Source organism: Petaurus breviceps, unplaced genomic scaffold, assembly GCF_028583685.1.
Source record: "Petaurus breviceps papuanus isolate PSGF00001 unplaced genomic scaffold, PetGlider_PUasm1.0 164, whole genome shotgun sequence".
Classification (NCBI taxonomy): Eukaryota; Metazoa; Chordata; class Mammalia; order Diprotodontia; family Petauridae; genus Petaurus; species Petaurus breviceps.
The window spans coordinates 18,128,723-18,149,985 of NW_027185735.1; the positions used below are offsets into that span (position 1 = coordinate 18,128,723).

The 21,263-nt window shown below is 39.9% G+C and overlaps 1 protein-coding gene, 1 non-coding gene and 1 pseudogene across 5 annotated transcripts in view; 2 read left to right on the forward strand and 1 right to left on the reverse strand.

Annotated features, from left to right (window-relative positions):
• LOC138156902 (gephyrin-like) overlaps positions 1–21,263 on the forward strand; it is a 472,574-nt gene that overhangs the window by 345,581 nt on the left and 105,730 nt on the right. The gene's annotated exons all lie outside the window — the stretch shown is intronic.
• Positions 5,800–5,901, forward strand: LOC138156995 (U6 spliceosomal RNA). The gene has a single exon (XR_011167256.1). It is a non-coding gene; the product is annotated as a U6 spliceosomal RNA (small nuclear RNA).
• LOC138156993 (PRELI domain containing protein 3B pseudogene) lies at positions 8,104–10,610 on the reverse strand (annotated as a pseudogene).

The following is a 21,263-nucleotide window of genomic DNA, read 5'->3' on the forward strand; positions in this document are numbered from 1 at the left end:
GGTCTGGTCTCAGCTCCCAGAGTGCTGTGCTGGCCCCTGCCTGCCAGACTGTCTTCATTGGGAAGTTAGTTTCTCTCTGTCTTTTTGTGGGTTCTGTAGCTCTAAAGTTTGTTAAGAGTAATTTTTTACATGAATTGGAGGAGGTGGAAGCAGGAGCCGCATGGAAGTCCTGTTTCTACTCCACCATCTTGCCTCCCTAGTCTTTTTTTTAAGGTATTATTTTCTTCAGTATTTTTTTTGTGTCCCCTTCTCCAACCTATTGACTTTTTTTGACTTCATGATTTTCTTGCATCACTCTCATTTTTCTTCTCAATTTTTCCTCTACCTCTCTTACTTGATTCAAAATCCTTTTTGAACTCTTCCATGTCCTGAAATCAATTCATATTTTTTTTTTCAGAGGCTTTGGATATAAGAGCTTTGATTTTGCTATCTTATTCTTTGTATGTGTTTTGATCTTTTTGTCATCGTAATAACTTTTTATATAGTCAGAGTTTTTTTTTCTGTTGTTTGCTCATTTTCCCAGCCAATTACTTGACTTTTAACTGTTAAAGTAGGGCTCTGCTTTGTACTGTCCCAAGCTTCAGGGGTTTTGTGCAGCTGTTTTTAGAGATACTTCTAGGGACCTGCAAGTTTTCAGTTCTTTTTAAGATGGTATGGTCTGAGAAGAAGTGTTTTTGACTCTCCTGGCCTCTGCTTTGGTCTGCGACTAACCACAAGCACTGTTTCTGCCATGTAACAGAGGGTCCCCCCTCTGCTCTATCTGCAAGTACTACTATGCTAGTGCTCCTCCTCACCCTTGGACTGTCACCCAGGACCTGGATCCGAGTATGGGCAAAGCAACAGAGTCTTGTACTCTGTACTAGCAAAGAGGCCGCTATAATCTCCTTCTGACCAGTTTTTTGTTCCCCTTAGTGTCTATGGGCTCAGAACTCCAGAAGTAGCTACTGCAGCTGCCTCTGTCAGTCACTCCCAAGGCCTGGTCCTGGCATGCTAGGGCAAAGGTGGTACTGGTGCAAAGCTGTGCTGGACTTTGCTCCATTCTCACCCAGGTGTGGCAGAACCTGACTGCTGACCTTCTATGTTGTCCCTTCTGTCTGTGGGCCAAGAAGTCCAGAAACTGCCACTGCTGCCAGAAATTCAGTAACCATGAAACTAGCTCCAAATTTGCTGGGGCCAAGTCTCTACCATGCTGAACTGAACTCCTCTCTCAATCTGGTGCAACAGACCTTTCTTGCCAACCTTTCAAGTTGTCTTGGGCTAGAAATTTGTTTCACTCCATCCTTTTATGGGTTATGCTGCTCTAGAATTTGGGTTTTTTTTTTAATGGTTTTTGAAGGAGAGCTTAGGCAAGTCCCTGCCTTTACTCCACCATCTTGGCTCTGCCTCCCCCATTCAGCTTTCTCCAGAGGTTTATCATATCTAACTTTTCTAAAACTCTATTCATCTCCTCAACTTCTTTCTTGTTTATTTTGTGGTTAGATTTATCTAATTCTGAGAGGAAGAAGTTGAGGTCCCCAACTAGTATAGTTTGATTGCCTATTTTTCCTATAACTTATTTAATTTCTTCTGTAGAAATTTGGTTGCTATACCATTTAGTTGCTATATCATATACACATGCATACACATAATGTATACACACACATATATACAAACATAAACATAAACGTACCATTTTTGTTTAGTACTGATTTTATTTCATTGTTTTTGGTGCCTTTTAACAAGATATAGTTTCCTTCCTATTCTCTTTTTATTAGATCTGTTTTTGCATTTGCTTTGTCTGAGGTCATGATTGCTACCTCTGCTTTTTTTACTTTACCTAAAGCATATGTTCTGTTCCAACTTTTTTACCTTTATGCCATATGTGTCTCTCTCTGCTTCAAATATGTTTCTTTTAAACAACATATTGTAGGATTTTGGTTTTTAATCTCCCCTAATATCTACTTCAGTTTCATGGGAGAGTTCATCCCTTTCAGTAGTCACAATTATGATTACTAATATTTCTCTCCATTCTATTTTCCACATTTATACTTTTATCTCGTTCTCCTTTTATCTGTTTCCTCCCTCAATCTGTCCTCCCTTTTATCAGCCCCCTCTATTTTCTTTCCTCCTCCCCCTGCTTCTGTATAGGATAAGATAGATTTCTGTTCCCAGCTAAGTATGTATGTTACTCCCTCTTTGAACTAAATCCAATAAGATTAAGGTTGAAACAATGCTCACCTTGCCTCCCTTCTTTCCATTTACTGAAATAGGTCTTTTGCACTTCTTCATTTGATCACCCCATTCTGTTTCCCCCTTTCCTCCTCTTCTAGTACAATCCTTTTTTTACCCCCTAATTTTTTTACACTATCATGTCAGAGTCAACTTTTAACCACACCCACCAACCAGTCTTATGTATACTCCTTCTTATTGCCTTAAGAGATACAGTTCTTAAGAGTTACAAGTATCTTCCCAGTTACATATGTAAACAGTTTTACTTTTTTGAATATGTAGATTTTTTTCCTTTCCCCTTTACCTTTTTATGCTTTTCTTGAGCCCTGTGTTTCACGATCAGATTTTCTGTTTAGCTCTGGTCTTTTCATCAGGAATGATTGCAAGTTCCCTATTTCATTGAATGTCCTTTTTATCACCTGAAAGATTATGTTCAGTTTTGCTGCATAGGTGATTCTTAATTATAATCCAAGCTCTTTTGCCTTCTGGAATATCATATTCTAAGCCCTTGGATCCTTTAATGTAGAAACTGCTAAATGCTGTCTGATCTTGATTTTGGCTCCTTGATATTTGAATTATTTCTTTCTGATGGCTTGCAATATTTTTGCCTTGACCTGATAGTTCTATAATTTGTAATATTTCTTGGAGTTTTCATTTTTGGATCTCTTTGAGAAGGTGATCAATGGATTATTTCAGTGACTATGGTTCTAGGACCTTAGAGCAGTTTTCCTTGATCATTTCTTGAAAGATGCTGTCCAGCCTCTTTTTTTTGATCATGGCTTTCAGCTAGTCCAATAATTCTTTTTTTTTTTTTTAAAGCAATCGGGGTTGTTACTTGCTCAAGGTTACATGGCCAGTTATTTCTGAGTAGGTGCTAAGTGTCTGAGTCCAGATTCGATCCCCAGGTCATCCTGACACTGGAGCCGGTGCTCTTACTCACTGTGCTAATTGGCCACCCCCCAATAATTCTTAAAATATCTCTCCTTGTTTTATTTTCCAGGTCAGTTGGTTTTTTGGGGTTTTTTTCCAGTGAGGTTTTTTACATTTTCTTTTGCTTTTTCATCCTTTTGATTTTGTTTGATTATTGATGTCTTCTAGAGTCATTAGTTTCCACTTGATTTAGCCTATTTTTTTGCCTTTTTTTTAATGGCAATTGGGATTAAGGGACTTGCCCAGGGTCACATGGTTAGTTTTTGTGTTAAGTGTCTGAGGCCAGATTTGAACTCACATCCTCCTGACTCCAGGGCTGGTACTCTATTCACTGCGCTACCTAGCCACGCCAAATTAGCCTATTTTTAAGGTGTTATTTTGTTGTATTTTGGGGGGGGGGGACTCCTTTAGGAAGATGTTGACTCGTTTTTCATTATTTTCTTGCATCACTCTCATTTGTCTTCCCAATTTTTCCTCTACTTCTCTTATTTGATTTTCAAAATTCTTTTTGAGCTCCTCCATGGCCTGCAACCAATTCATATTTTTATCGGAGGCATTTGATGTAGGAGTTTTGACTTTGTTGTCTTCTTCTGGTTCTATTTTGATGTTCTATGTCACCAAAGAGATTCTATAGTCTGATTTCTTTTCCTCTGTTTGTTCATTTTCCCAGCTAGTTACTTTACTTTTGAGCTCTTTGTCATGGTAGAACTCTGCTTCCCGAGTGGAGAGTGCTGTATCCCAAATTTCTGGGGTTTTGCATAGCTGTTGCCTGAGCTACTTCTAGGAACCTAACTCAGAACTATGAGGAGTACTCCCTTGCCACAGCCACCACAAGATTTGCCACACCAGCACTCCCCCTCACCCTAGGACCACTACCCAAGACTAAGACTCAGATACAAGTAGAGCAAAGCAAAAGAATCCTGCCTCACTGCCTGCAGAGATTCCTAGAATTGCCCTCTGATTAACTGTTTGGTTCCCCCCACCATGTGTGGGCCTAGAACTCCAGAACCAACTACCACTACTGCTGCTGTGTGGCACCATCTCTGCCACCACTGGGTCTGGTTCCAGAGCAAGCTCTTCTCTCACCTATGTCCAACAGGGTTTCGCCACTGACCTTTAACTTTGTTTTTGGCATTTGTGGGTTGAGAAGTCTGGAAATCACCACAACTGTCAGTGTTTCAGTCCCCTAACGTCTACCTCAGTCTATCTGTGCCAGCACAACCCATGCAGGACTGTGCTCCACTCCCAGCCAAGTGCAGTAGTCCCTTCCTGTCGGTCTGCTAGGGTGTCTTCAGTTGGAGATGTGTTTTACTCTGTCATTTTGTGGGTTCTGTACCTCTAAAATTTGTCTTGGGTCATTTTTTACAGACATTGAAGGTGATTGGAGAACGAGCTCAAGTCAGTTCTTGCTTTTAGTCTGCCATCTTGGCTCTGCCCCCCCAAGTCATTAGCTTCTACATGCCCAATTCTAATTTTTAAATAATTATTTTCTTCAGTGAGCTTTTGTACTTCCTTTTTCATTTAGCTAATTCTATTTTTTAAGGAATTGTTTTCTCCAGTAGATTTTTTTTCTACTTTGGTCAATTCTTTTTTTTTCAGGAGTGGTTTTCTTCAGTTGCTTTTTTTCATGATTCTCTTACATAACTCTCATTTCTTTTCCCAGTTTTTCTTTTATTTCTCTTATTTGTTTATTAAAATATTTTTTGAGCTCTTCCAAGGAAACTTGAGACCAATTCACATTACTCTGAGGTTTTGCATGTAGACATTTTAACATTGTTGTTTTCTTCTGAGTTTGTTTTGATCTTCCCAGTTGCCCTAGTAGTTTTCTTTGGTCAGGGATCTTTTTTGTTTGTTTGTTTGTTTTATCATTTTCCACCTATTTTGTGACTTTCAAAGTTGAGTTCTGTCCCTGGGACAGACTCTGTCTCAAGTTTATTGTGCTGTGGGCCAGGGGCCTGGTCACTAGCTTTCTGCATTGGAGTCTCCAGGGCTGGCAGTTTGCTTACTTTGCTAGGGCTTGAGACCTCACAGGTGACTTGTTGAGCCAGGACTGTGGGGCCATGGTTCCTGTTCTATGCTGAGACTAAGAGATTCTCACTAACTTGCCCAGCCACCACCTGTGCTGCGCTGCAATCCCCTTTCACCAAAGTGAGACAGACCTTCCCTGCAGTATTTCTAATGTGTCTTGGGTTGGAAAATTGTTTAACCCTGTCTTTTTGTGGCTTCTGTTGCCCCGGAATTTGTTTAGTCTTGATTTAATGTTGCTTTGAGGGAAACTGGAGAAAGCTCTGACTTTTCTCCACCATCTTGGCTCAGTCTCAAGACTAAAAAGAGCATCCTCTTAAATTTAAGACTAAAGTATATTGGGGCGGCCAGGTAGCACAGCGAGTTTCTTTGAATCCCCTGTATCGAAGCTTCAGAACTTGTCTTTCAAAACCAACTTTTCTTTTTAGTATTGTTGTTTCTTCACAACTCTAACCTTCCTACCTTTCAAATCTCTTTGCAAATTGCTCCTCTACACTCTATGAATATTCCTTAAACATGATGGCTGGACCCCTGCACACCTCTATTATTCCCCACAAATCCTCAAGCTAGAATATTCTCCTTCCTTGCCTCTGCATCTTATAATCTCTGGCTTCCTTCAAGGCTGAGCTCAGATGCTTGCATTGGTAGCAGACATACTAAAATGTCAGTAATGCAGAGGAGATTACTATGGCCCTTGCACAAGAATGACATGCAAATTCATGAGTGTTCTATATTTTTCAAGAGAGATACAATTTAAGAATTACTGGGCTACCTGAAAACCATTGTCAAAGAAAGTGTCTAGACATCAAATTTCAAGAAATTATGAAGGAAAACTGCCTTGATATACTAGAATCAGAGGGTAAAATAAAGGGTGATGTCATAAGCAAATTAGGAGAGCATGGAAAATTTTGCCTGTCATATCTGTGGATAAGAGAAGAATTTTTGAACAAAATGAGATCGAGAGTATCATGGGATATAAAATGGGAAATTTTGATTTCATGAAATTAAAAGGGTTTTGCAAAAATTGGAAGGAAAGCAGGAAACTGAGAAAGTATTTTTATATTTACTGTGATCAAGGCTTCATTTCTTGAATATGTAGTGAACTGAGCCAAATTTTTAAAAATAAGAGCCATTTCCCAGTTGATAAATGGTCAAAGGAGATGAACAGGCAGTTCTCAGAAGAAGAAATCAAATCTATCAACAAATGAATAATGAATAAATGCTCTAAATTATTATTGATTAGAGAAATGCAAATTAAAACAACTTTGGAGTGCCACCTCACACATATTAGATTTCCTCGCATGATAGAAAAAGAAAATAATAAATACTGGAGGAGATGTGTAAAAATAAGCACATTAATGATGTACTGTTGGTGGAGTTATAAAATGGTCCAACCATTCTGGAGAACAATTTGAGACAATGCCCAAAAAGAGTATAAAGCTCTGCATACTTTTTGACCTTAGCAATACCACTACTAGGTCTGTATCCCAAAGAGATCAGAGAAAAGGAAAAATATGTACAAAAATAATAATAGATCTTTTGTGCAAAGAATTGGAAATTGAGGGGATGCCTTTCAAATGTGGACTAGTTGAATGAATTGTGGCTTATGGTTGTGATACAATACTATTGTGCTATAAGAAATGATGAGCAGGATAGTTTCAGAAAAGTCTAGGAAGACTATATGAAGTTATGCTAAGTAAAATGAGGAGAAAGAGGGGAATATTGTATATAGTAACAACAATATTGTAACAATAATCAGCTGTGAATCATATGCTATCCAACTCCAGAGAAAGAACTGATGAATTCTGAATGAAAATTGAAGCATATTTTTTATTTTAATTTTCTTTTTTTCCCCCCAACATTACAAAACATGGAAATGTTTTGCATAATTTCACATGTGTAGTTGATAGAATATTGCTTGCCTTTTCTTTGGGTGGGAGAGGGGTCTGGAAGGAGGGAGACAATTTGGAACTCCACATTTTTTAGAAATAAATGTTAAAAAATTAATTTTAAAAGTAGTTTTAAAGAGACTGATCAAAAATGTCACCTTTTGTAGAAGGCCTTCCTTGTCTATCTCTGCTTGTCTTTCATCTTATAACTCTTCCCTTTTGTGACTGAACTCCTTGAGAAAGCCATGTATAACTTGTACCTCAACTTTTCTTTTTCTTCTTTCTTCCTTACCCTGCAGTTTGACTTCTGACATCAACATTTGATTGAAGTAACTTTTTCCAAAGTTATCAATGACCTTTTTTTTTACTTTACGAGTCATATCACTTTATAATATTCATTACAAAAATGTCACTTAAGTGCCAATTCAGAATGTCATAGTTTTTCAAAGCCAGTTACTTTTGTACAAATAAAGGCTTGCATTTGGATTTCAAGTAATAAACTTTCCTTTTTTCCAAAGAAAGTTATTATAACATGAAAACTGCTCAAGCAATCATGCTAGAGAAAGTAGTTCTGCTTCATTTTGGAGTTAGTCCAAAGCTAGGTGGTCTCATTAATTAAATGCTATAAAATTCAAACTTACGGAGATTCGGTATGCCAATTTCTGGTCAAGATATTCATTTGAAATATCCCTAAATCTTCAAATATTGGAAATTTGATATTGCATGATATTTTCAGGTAATGTTAATTCCAGGTGATTACATATGTTTAGAAACCCTACACTTTCACCTCTTTTTCCATCAGAAGTTGCAGCCATGGGGCAGCTAAGTGGTGCAATGAATAGAGCACTGGCCCTGGAGTCAGGAGGACCTGAGTTCAAATGTGACCTCAGTCACTTGATACATTTACTAGCTGTGTGACCTTGAGCAAGTCACTTAGCCCTAATTGCCTTGCCTTCCCCCGTTTCCCCAAAAGAAATTTTTTTTTAAAAAAGTTGGAGCCGTTTTCCAAGCTAACATACAGATATGCTTCTTAAATACCAAATATGAATAAATGTGTTACCAGCTTGGAGAGACTCTGGTGGACTTACTAATATTTCATATAAAATCTATTGTTATTTCTCTAAAAATGCTGCTACAGCTATAGGTGTCCTCATGCTTCCTCTTGCTGAAGTAGTCAACTCTTCAATCTCAGCATTTACTTTGTTAATTACCCACTCCATTGCTTCATGGCCTTTATTAACATTAGATGATATTGTACTTTCCATCAGTTCTTCTAGAAAATTGCTAAGGCTAACTCCTTCCCTGTTATTATGAGTTCTTGAATCAAAATAGTCTCTCCTGGTTCTTGAGCATGTGCTCTATATATTTCTCTCATTTACTGAAACTGTATTTGTAAATGAAATATTAGTGAACTTAAGCTACATTGTTTTCTCTATGAGATCAGCTACATAATATAATGTTCCTGCACATATGTTTTGGTTCTTGCTGTACCAAGAAGCAAAATTTTACATTAAAACAGGTTCCCCACTCTGTGCTGAGAAGTCTATGGCTATGCAGTTTCCCAGTAGATCTATATGTCTAACATATCAACTCCAGCCACACTTGGATTCATAGGATTTGTGTATTCCTACATAGCAGCTGTTGTAACTGTTTCCCATGGGTGGTTGAAAGCATGCTGTGATGTCCAAATCTTCATGGTGCTAGCAACCAGAAGAATGTCTGTGGCACTAAGGGCGCACTAGGGGAAAAGAAGTGACCCCACCCCTCTTACACTTGCAGGATAGAATATGCAAATGCCAAAAGGCTCAGTGACCTCTTAATTGCCACATTGAATGACTTTTTCTCAGTCCCCATCCTGATTTATACTTTTTTGCAGCCTTTAAAAGTGTTAACCACCCTTTTGCTCATGGACACTCTTTTTCTCTAAGGGTTTTTCTTGCTTTTTTTTTTTTTATGGCCATTGTTCTCTTCTGGTTCTCCTCTACTGTTGGCACAACTCTAAAGCCAATCCCCTCTTAGTTCAGGTTGTGTTGGGACAAAATGAGTCACCAAACATTCAAAAAAGGAGCTTTACTTTGCCCTAACACAGCAAAGATATACAGCAAGGGTCCAGTGACACTTATGTTTAGCTTTGGTAGATGCGGTCTCTAACTTCCTTACAGAAATCCATCTGGTCAGCAGTGATGATGATTTGTGTGGTCATAGACACCCACCAAGTCTCAGAGGCACAAAACTCACATGGTTTGGTCTTTTTTATTGGCCCTAAGCCTGGAAGATGCATTAGAGAAGATAGGGCCAATCAGGTTTCTTGGGAGAAGGAAACTTCAACAGGGAAGCCACTAGGGAAACAATGGCTGAAGAGAGTTGTGTGGGAGTTGTATGTGTGGGGACGAAGTTGTAACAAGGTAAGAGAAGCCGCATCTAGAAACTGCTGCCTTATCACATCCTTCTAACTGTCTAACTTACTTTTTAGCCTCTCCTGTTGAGTTTTTATCCAGTTCACTACTACAGCTTACCATGGGGGTCTCCCAAGGGTCTGTCATGGTCCCTTTTCTCTTCACCTGTTATGCTATATCACTCAATGATCTTACCAACTTCCATGGATTAAATTATCATCTCACTACAGATGATTCTCAATTTTAGTTGTTGTTCAGTCATTCCAGTCATGTCTAACTCTTCCTAACCCCATTTGGGGTTTTCTTGGCAAAGATACTGGAGATACATTTCCTTCTCCGGCTTATTTTATAGCTGAGTAACTGAAGGAGGCAAGGTTATATTGACTTGCTCAGGATCACACAGCTAGTAAATGTCTGAGGCTAGATTTGAACTCATTAGGAAGAGAAGTCTTTACTGACTTTGGACCCAGCACTTTATCCATTGCACACCTAGCTGCCCTAAATCTCTTTGTCCCACCCTAAACTCTTTCCTGTCCTCTGGTCTCACATCACAATTGGCTGTTGGACATCTCAAACTGTATATCCTATATCAAAGTGTCCAAAACTGAACTCCTATCTTTTCCCCAAATTCCTCTTCCTGCCTGATTCCCTAAGCTTACAATGTAAGTGTCATCCTCACCTCTTCTATTTCACTTAACCACCCCTTCCATCCATTGTGTTGTCAAATTCAGTTGGTTGCAACTTCTTAATATCTGTCATACATGCCTTTTTCTCCTTTGATACTGCCACCCCCGGCCCCACAATCCCTCATTGTCTCTAGCCTACACTGTTGCAAGTCTGCTGGTTCCTCACTGACTGAAATCTCTCCCCATTCCAATCCATCATCCACTAGCATGTCATTTATTTTCCTAAGTAGAGATTGAGCTCTCTCTCTGACACACACACACACACACACACACACACACACACACACACACTCACTCCATAGCACCTCCAGGATTAAATGTAACATCCTCTGTTTGGCAAAGTCCTTCATAACTTGGACCCTTCTTACCTTTGCAGTGTTTTTACTCCTCATTCCCTCCCACATAACAGTGGCCTCCTTGCTGTTTCTTGCATAAGACAAACCATCCTCTATCTGTACCTTTTGGCTTGCTTTCTCATGTACCTAGAATGTTCTCCTTCCTCATCTCTATCTCCTAGTTTTTCTGGCTTCCATCAAGCCTCAACTAATTTCCCACCTTCTTTAAAAATGTGCCTTTCCTTTGAGATATCTCCAGTTTATCCTATATTAAACCTATATACTGCTATATACATGGTTGAATATATGGTTAGTTATCTCCTTTAGTAGCTCCTTGAGAGAGACTAAGTGTTATTGTTATTTATTTTTATTTTTGTTTGTATTCCCAGTATTTAGCAGCACAATGGTTCATTGTGGGTACTTAATAATCGCTTGATGATTTGACTTGTTAATTCTGAGAACTACTAAATGTTTAAATGCATCCGCTATCTAACCACATTCTACTGCACTTCTTTTTTAAATTATCTCAAATAGGCATTGCTGTTTTTCATTTCTACTACTTGGCCTTTTCCCTTTTTCTCAACTGCAGTGCTCTTCCTGAAATCTTGCAGTACTTTGTATTTACTCTTCCAACCACCATCTAACCTTCTAGCATAAGTGATGAGGTACAGGCTCTGGGAACCTCCTTGAATCTTCTTACTGAGGCATTTGCCTGAGGCCATAAGCCTTTTATTGTGGCTCTGCTCAAATCTTTAGCCCTCCTCTGTCCAACAATTTCCCACCCCTAATCCTCCCAAAATATCTATACCCAAATTGGTGACATCTAAACTCCTCCTCTAGACCACCACTAGATTTCTCCCACAACCTTTCTGTATATCAGACTCCATCTTGCCTCCATGAGAGGAGGAAGGCCTGAGAATGATCTAGCACAGACTCACTCTGTGTCAGATGATTCTGGCCAGCTTGTCCAATGCAAACATCACAGATACTTAGGCTGCTTAGGAGTCTACCCATTAAGGCTGAAACTTTTAACAAACTTTGCTTTTCTTTGACTGAGAGAAGACTTGAGTCAAATTCATTCAGCAGGAGCCAGTGTGTTGGTATTTTGGGGTCTTGCGAACCCCTAGCCTAAACCTCATCATTTTATGGTGACCCTCAATATTTGGGAGGCTTAGCTAGAGAAAATTGGTTTCCCAATTTCACCAACAGGTCCCTTCCCAACAAGGGCACAGAACAAGAGGATAAGGAGTAGGACATAAGGAAGGAGTGTTGAAACATCACATCCTCAAGTAGGCAGGGGACTGGGTATGTCTGGAGGTATCCCTTAGTTTCCCTTCCATGCCCCTGACCTGACTGGTCAAGGGGAGGGTAGAACCAATTGACTAGAACAGATAACTTAGCCATAATAAAGTGGGTAACTTTAACTTCAACCTCAATGCTTGCCCAAAGTTCAGTGAGAGATGGAGAAAGTGGGAGCACTGCCATGCCCCACGCTTCCCTGTCGCTCCAAGTCTTGAGAAGACTGGAGAACTGGGTACTGGGAGGTGGCTTTACCACTTTTCCAACCTCGGGGACAGTACTTCCTCCTGGTCAAATGGGCACGGTTCTAGAGGTGCTGGTTCCTGGGGCTCCCTCTGGGGGGGTTGTCCCTGGAGGGAGACTCCTTGGACCAGTGACCCTCATTGTTGCATCTAAAGTAGGTTTTCCCCCTGCCCAAGTAACTGGGCTTCCTCCATGGGGGTCCCCTGGAGGGGCTTTTCCTTGGCATGGCAACAGCCAAGAATTGAGCATGTTCTCTGGCTCGTTCCCTTCCTTCTTTCTCCTATGCTGCAACCAGGTCTCTATTGTTAAAGACTCCAAAGGCTATCTCCAGTAATGGGGTTTGGAGGTCCCATTGTCAATTTCCACAGTTTCCTCCTAATATCTGGGACAGACTAATGAAATACATGTTAAGAATTGTTGCCCCTTCTATAGAGTCAGGATCTAAATTTATATACCTTTTAATAGCTACTACAAGTCTGTCTAAGAAAAGGGCAGGGTTTTCTTTATCTGTCTGAGTAATTTCCCTAATTTTCTGATAATTTACTTGCTTTTGAAATGCAGTTCTTAGGCCTTCTAACAGGAAAAGTACCATATGGTATCTTTTTTTTCCTATCCTCACTGGTTTGGTAATCCCATCCTGGGTCACCAGTGGGAATAACAGCTATTAAATTTTTGTGGTTGTTCCCAGATTCTCTTCTTCTCCTCAGTGGAACAACAGGTAGAGAAGAGGATATGCAAATCACCCCAGGAAAGCTTAAACTGCAGGGATAAGTCCCAAAAGTCTTCAGTAAATTGTGCAGGATTTTTTGAAAACTCCCCCAACTTTTCTTTAACTTGATTGAGATCCTAAATGGAGAATGGGACTTGCACTCAGGTTGTCTTATCTGATAAGAGAGCCACTTCCCTTAAGGGAAAAAGCCCTGAAGGCAGTGTGGGGACAGGGGCTTGGGAAGGGAGACAGGAAGTCCCACATCCTGTGAGGGAGTGACTGTGGGGTACTGGCTGAACTCAATCTGACGCAAGACTGGGGAATCTGGCTGGCAAGGGGGAAGATTAGCCTACACCTGAGGAGGACAAGGGGTCAGAAGAGGAGATATCCCTAAGACTGCTGTGGTACTCTGGCCTGAGGCCTTAGTGGGTGTTGCCTCAGGGGGAGGGGCCACAGAGAGAGACACCTCAGCAAGACAGGTAGTTGGGACCTGAGTAGGAGTCCCTGAGGAGGGAAGGGCCATGGTGGGAGATTCAGGGTAGGTGATATGGATGGTGTAGAAGGCAGGAAAGGAGGGTTTGGGGGCTAAAAGGGGAGGGAAACCATGGGAAAAAGGTTTGGGGAGGAGGACGGGCTGGGGGAGCTGCATAGGTCAGACCAGTGACTGGGACCTGAGCAGCAGTTGCTGAGGGGGAGGTGCTGGGGCCGAAGCCCTGGGGGGCATAGGAAGGGGGTAATTTAATTGGTTTCCTTTGCCCCTTTGTGGAGGGCTTTAGCTTCAAACATCTCACAATCTTTCCTGAGAACCATGTTCTGAGAGAGTTCAACTATGACCATTAAGTAGGCAATTTCTTTCCATCTTCCTTCTCTACAACAGTATAAATCTAATTGCAAGAGAGCATTATCTTTTAAAGTCCCCAAAACAGGCCACAATTCATGGTCCTTTAGGTGATACTGAGGCCAAACAGTGTTGCAAAAAAACACCAACTTTTTCTTTTCAAGTTCTTTAGAGAAACTAAATTTTTCCCAATGTTGTAAAATACAACCCAAAGGTGAACTTTTGGGAGCTAAAAAGGATTGACTCAATACAGGTGTAGGGCCTGGAAGTCCCTTCCTCCATAAAGGAAGATTTGGGAGTAAGCCTCGAAAAACAAAAAAAAACAAGACAAAAAAACCCACAAAAAGTACCTGAAGTTTTCCCAGTTCCCTAGCACCAAAAGAATTAAAAGAATCTGGCTTACACTTCCAGATGGGGCATCTGTCCTTGTTCTCCATTCTTCAGAAGCTGCGCCCAGGTCCAGATCCTCCAACATAACCAAACTGGACCCTAAAAAAAACCTAAACACCTCAGAGAGCAAGAAAGGAATAGGTAGAGAGAGGCTTACATAACTTTCCAGTCCAGGCTGGAGAAGATCTTGAGATTAGCAATGTTCCCTGGTCAGGGAACCACAAAAATGAGATCACCATAAAATGATAAGGTATAGTGTTAGGCTCAAGACCCCAAGATACCAACATACTGGGTCCTGCTGAATGAATTTGACTCAAGTCTTCTCTCAGCCAAAGAAAAGCAAAGTTTATTAAAAGTTTGCCATAATGGGTAGAGTCTTAAGGAGCCTATCTGTGACACTTGCATTGGTCAAGTTGGCCACAATCATCTGACACAGAGTAAGTCATAGAATTCATTCTTCAGATTCCCCCTTTCTTGGAGACAAGATGGGGTCTGATATACCTAAAGGTTGTGGGAGGAATCTAGGGGTGATCTCAAGGAGGAGTTTGGGGAGGGTCTTCAGGAGGAGTCTATGAGGTCAGATTCCAGTAAATAAGTGATTAAGGGTGGGAAGTTGCTGGAGGCTACCTGGAGATGACAGACAGTGGTGGGCTAGGCCAGTTCAAAGGTGTAACAGATTTGGGTATAGATATTTTGGGAGAATCTAGGATGGGAAATTGCTTGACAAAGGAGGGCTCTGGATTTGGACTGAGCCACAATGAAAGGCTTAGGGCCTCAGGCAAATGCTTCTGTGGGAAGATTCAAGGAGAGCTCAAGGAGCTTCCCAGAGCCTGTACCTCAAGGATTCAAGGAGAGCTCAAGGGGGTTCCCAGAGCCTGTACCTCATCATAAGAAGTTGGAGGATAACTGTGTGTTGTCATCTAGTTTTTACGTTGCTGTGTTATGTCATCTCATCTTTTCTTCCCATTATCCTACAATGTCATATGTACAGAATAATCATACCTGAGAATAAATGAGAGAAATCTTGATAGCCATTCAGTCTAAGAAGCCTCATCTAAACCAAATGTTCCCCTCCTTTTCTGTTCAGAAAGATAATCTCACTACCATATAATATTGAAAGGGTAATTTTTTCCCCAAGCAGTCCAACCAAAGGAATAATTCTTCAGTGCTTTTGAGAATTTAATGCAAAGCTACTTGTCTTATGGTATTCTTGCCTCAACATTGTTATCCTCTCTTTATACTCAGTTGCTTGGTTTTAATTCTTTCACTCCTTTCTACTTTCTTTGCTGTGTCAAAAATACATTTCTTTTATATAGCAATTTGGGCCTCAATTTTAGCCCAGTAATAATTAAGTTCAAGCTCAACCAATTCAACTTTTACTGTATACATGGCCCTGTGCTTAAGTACCAGGACTACAAAGACAAATACACAAATAGTTCCTGCCCTCCCTGGAGGGATACAATAAGCAAGCACACAATCCAGTGTAAAACAAATTGTGGAGAGTTGTTGACAAAAACAGAAGTAGAGACAAAGAGGAAATGCTTTCCAGGCTTGGAAGATAGTCAAATGTATAAGGAGGGTGGCAAGATATAGAATGTCCATTTCAGGTAGCAGCTTAGATTTCTAAGGAAGGGAAAGAACCATTCATATTTGTAGGCATTGGGGAAGGAAGTATTAGCTAAAGAGACATTGAAAATGATAGATGAAATACTTTTTTTTAAAGGCAACAATCCAGAGGAGACAATATATTTATGAAGAGAACAAATTGAGGGACTGATGCTGGCAAAATTAAGAACCATCTCCTCACAGACTGGAGAATAGAAGATAATATGAAAGACAAATTAAAGAGATTTTGAGGTATAGAGTAGAGGAGAAGGCAGGGTTTAAGACAAATGGCCTCAAATTCTCAATAAAAGTAGGAGGGAAAGGAAAGTAGGGAGATTGAGTAAAAAAGAGAATCTGGGGATACCTATTTTGGGGAAGACAGAATTAATCAGGGAAAAATAAAAGAGCTGGCATTTAGCAATAAGGGCTCAGTTGAGGTTACACACATTGTAATGGACCTGTTCTGCATGACTGTATAATATCCTGTAGCAACTTTTGAAGGGGAATCCTTGTCTTTGCACTAGGAATTTGCTCTGCCTGTACTACCCTCTCTTTCCACCTCTACCTATTGAATTCTTTTAAATCTTTAAAGCCAAATTCAAATATTACATCATTTATGTCTTCCTCAGTCATTCCTATTGGAATCACTCCTGCTTACACCTTACCTATCATTCTATGTTTAATTATTATTTTGTATTGTAATTACTTTACATATGTATCATATCCACCTATTAGATTCTAAGCCCCATCCTCCACACAGCTGCCAAATTGATTTATTCCTAAAACATGGCTGATTATAATAATCCCCTACAAAAATTTTAGTGGCTTCCTGTTGTCTCTAGGATAAGTAGAAACATTCAAGGTGGCATGAAAAGCCCTTTACTATCTGATTCCAACTGCAATGTAATGCCAAAAGAAGGCAACTTCCCAGGTTCAAAATACCAGCATAGGTGCTCTCTATTTTATTTAGTGACAAACCAAGAACAGAGAAGATCAAAACATGACATCATTCAAAATACAGCATTTACTAAGTGTGATTAAATAATCTCCAAGTACTACCCCACCCCAGGACCTTCCAATCATTCAATCAATTACAAAGTCTCTGTTCTAAATACTTCTCCACCCCTAGGCTATACCTTAATTAAGTCCACCACAAAGCCCCTCTTCTCAAATGGAGATTAGTTTCCAAACATAAGTAAAGTACCTTCATTTGTCAATCACAGAGCACAATAAGGTCAAAAGTTCCCCACCCCTGGATCACAATTGAATCTACCCCAGAGTTACATCAAGTTTAAACACAGCACCTAATACCCAAATGGAGGTCTTTTCTTCATCTTGACACGAGGCAAGTTCTCAGCAATCTTAGTTCCTGGGGAGACAAGGCTTAGCAAGGCCATAAGATACATTGCCAGTCCCTTCATGAATTTATCCTCTGTCTGTAGAACAGTCCTAGAACCCCTGAACACATTAGCAAAGCCCTCTCCCAGGATTTCTGTAAACATACAACAAGAAAATCCTTCTTCAGGGCTTCTGAACCAACAGAAAGGTTCCCAGACCCCTGCAACAACAGCACTGTCCCTCACCAGTGGACAGCATTCATTCTGTCTGCAGGACAGTCTCCAGACCCCTGCAACAACAGTACTGTCCCTCACCAGTGGACAGTATTCACTCTCTGTCTGCAGGACAGTCTCAGGGCTTTTTAGCGAACAGCCAGGTTCCAGGACTTCTTCAACAAAAGGACTGTCTTTCACCAGTGCACAAATCTGGCAAAACAACATCAAAACAGACAGACAAAGTACCAGCAAAACAGCCATGTCTCCTCAGTCCTTGGCAGCTCAGGGGGCAGGTCTCAAAAGTCCAGGGCAATTCAAAGCGGCCACCAGCAATTCTCTTAGTCTCTCTCTCTCCACGAGGTGCTGCTTCCAAAAAGATCTTCCGCCTCTCTCCAGTGTCTCTCCAAATCTACCTCACCAGCTCCTCCCAGCTCAGGACCCTCCCTTCACATCAACAAGCCCATCCCACAGGTGGGATTAACAAACTCTGGGTTTTAACACAATCAATTTGAAAACCAAGCCAATACAGGGCAATCTTTAATTGCCATTACTATCACACCAACCTACTTTCCAGATAGATTTCATATTAACCTCCCCACTCCTACTCCACTCCCCCTCACCCCCACACATAGATACTCTATATTCTAGTCAAACTGCCCTATTTGCTTGCTCTCTACCTTCATCTCAGAGAAAGATGCTAATGCTAAGGAAGGCCTAGAACAGTTTCTTGCAGAAGAGAGGAATAGAAGTGAGGAAGAAGAGAATTCGAGGCACTGCAGATACCCAACAAAAATACCCACTCAAGAGATGGTGCATCTTGTGGGAGGAACAGCCAGGAGACCAGTGTCACTGGATCATAGAATATATGGAAAGGATTAGGATATAAAGAGACTGGAAAGGTAGGGAAGAGACAGGTTTTAAAGGAATTTAAAAAACAAGATTTTATATTTGATCATTGATTTAAGAAGGAATTGGAGAGACTGATGAACTTGGAGAGAAAGGTGTTTAAAGGACATTGATGTGAGTAGGATGAAGATTTTGAAATAGGTACTGAACTCTGAGAAATGAAAGAGTAGCCCAAAAACAAGTAAATAATTGATTATGCAATTCATGTTTGCATTCCATCAAAGATGAAAGATCAAGGCCTCATATGAAAATAGTTCCTTAACTCCTATGACTCTGGTTTTCATTTTCCCTCAACCATCAACTGGAATGTTCCTAGCTTAGATTTCACTATCATCCATAACAGTGCAACCTACATGACAATGAATTCTAAAATTCCTCTCTCATCATAATCTTCTTCATTTCTTTATCTCTACCTCATTCCTCCTAAATCTATTCATTTTCATTGTAATTTATAACATCACTACACCCCCCCCCATGTTTTGCTCCTGTCCATCAATCCTTTTCTAGTAGGCAAGATTAAAATAAATGAAGTTTAGTTACAGATATTATCACATGATGTATTTTATATACATTCAGTTACATAGGCATTTTATTTGGTTATGTTGAGACTGTACCATGTTTCTACAAGGTAACAGCACATATGTAGTAATTTCTTTTGGTAGCACAGAACACACAAAAACTATATACGCTCTGTTTTAGGCAAGTCTTTCTGAGATATTTTATTTATATATGAATATTTCTACTTGAAGAGAACTTCAGCTTCTAAGTAGAATATATTTGACATATTTATTAAAAAAATCCACCTCTTCTATAAAATGTTCATATTAAAATCCATAATTATGCAAAGTATTTTTATATAGGAATATTTAATAGCTGAAGTGTAACACTATGGGCTGTACCTGGATATAAATAGGCTCGAGAATATTATCAGTAATAACATTTGTGTGACAATTAGTATAAAAAAATCACCCAGAACTTATAAGACCATGAAAGGCAGTAGACCAGTTATGTAGGAAGAGTAAGAGATAATATGAGAACTCCCACAGCTATTAATAGAACCAAAAGTAGGCCTCAGGTGTTTTGGGTATAATCTCTATGAAAAATTTATAGAACCCTAAACAGGAGTCACTCAGGATGAGATGGCATGAGTGGGCTGTGATCAAGTGCTTAACTCATTGATGAAGATAAAAGGAATCATAGTGATCATTTCCTGGGAACATTGAATAATAATAATATTAATAGAAATTATATGTAGTGCTTTAAGTTTTTTTTCTTTTTTATCCAATTATATGTACAGTTTTCAGCATTCACTTTTTAAAAAAAAATTTGTCTTTATTAATTTGTTTACTTTTAGTTTTCAAGATTCATTACCACAGTTCCTTGAGTTTCAAATTTTCTCTCCCTCCCCCCTGCCTCTTCCCACCCACCCCACCCCCACTCCCCGTGGTGGCATACAATCAAGTATAGTATCTGCAAATACTTTCCTGTTAGGCATTAGTCAGGTTATACAGAAGGATTGTAACAGATAGAATGAAGAGTGGGAAAGAGGAAACAAAACCAAACAAGGAAACAAAAAAGGTAGTTTGCTTCAGTCTGGATTCAATCTCAGTTCTTTCTCTGGATGTAAACATCTCTCTTCATTATGAGTCTTTTGGGGTTGACTTATGACTCTGGATTGCTGAGAAGAGTCCATTTTATCAAAGTTGGTCATCACACATGCGTTGTGTCTGTAATTGTGTACAAATTCCTCCTGGCTCTACTCTTCTCACTAAGCATCAGTTGATATAAGCCTTTCCAGGTAAATATGAAGTCCATTTGCATCTCGTTGCTGATTGCACAATAGTATTCCATAACATGCATATACCATAACTTGTTCAGCCATTCCCCAATTGATGGGCACCACCTTAATTTCCAATTCTTTGCTACCACAAAAAGAGCTATTATAAATATTTTTGTACATATGGGTCTTTTTCCCACTTCTATGATCTCTTTGAGATGCAATCCTAGAAGTGGTATTGCTGGGTCAAAGGGGATGAAATTATTTATAGCCCTTTGGGCATAATTCCAGATTGCTTTCCAGAATGGTTGGATCAGTTCACAGCTCCACCAACAATGCATTAATGTTCCAATTTTTCCACATCCTCTCCAGTACTTGTCATTTTCCTGTTTTGTCATCTCAGCCAATCTGACTGGTGAGATATGGTACCTCAGAGTTGTTTTGATTTGCATTTCTCTAATTAATAGTGATTTAGAGCATTTTGTCATATACTTATAAATATCTTCAATTTCTTCCTCTGAAAACTGCCTGTTTATATCCTTTGACCATTTATCAATTGGGGAATGACTTGTATTCTTATAAATTTGACTCACTTCTCTGTATATTTTAGAAATGAGTCCTTTATCAGTGACATAGGTTGTAAAAATTCTTTACCAATTTTCCACTTCCCTCTTAATCCTGGTTACATTGGCTTTGTTTGTACAGAAGCTTTTCAATTTAATGTAATCAAAATTACCCATATTGCATTTTATAATGCCCTCTAATTCTTGTTTGGTCACAAAGTCTTCCCCTCTCCACAAATCTGACAGGTAAACTATTCCTTGCTTTCCCAGACTGCTTAGAGTATCAGCTTGTATACCTAGACCATGCACCCATTTAGACTTGATTTTGGTATATGGTCTTAGATGCTTATGGTCTATGCCCAGTTTCTGCCATACTGTATTCCAGTCTTCCCAACAGTTTTTGTCAAATAGTGAGTTCTTATCCCCAAAACTGGGGTCTTTGGGTTTATCAAACAGTAGATTACTATAGTCATTGACTGCTGAGTCTCGTGTACCCAAATTATTCCATTGATCCATTACTCTATTCCTCAGCCAGTACCAAGTAGTTTTGAGGAGTCCTGCTTTATAAGAGAGATTAAAATCTGGTATAGCTAGTCCACCATCCCTAGAATTTCTTTTCATTAATTCCCTTGATATGGGGCGGCCGGGTGGCTAAGTGAGTAAGAGCACCGGCCACAGTGTCGGGATGACCTGGGGATCCAATCCGGGCTCAGATACTTAGCACCACACCCAGAAATAACTGGCTGTGTATCCTTGGGCAAGTTACTTAACCCCAGTTGCTTAAAAAAAAACAAATTGGGAGTGGCTATATGGCGCAGTGAGTAAAGCACCGGCTCTGGGGTCAGGAGGACCCAAGTTCACTTCCAGCCTCACATACTTAACACCCACACACACACACACACACACACACA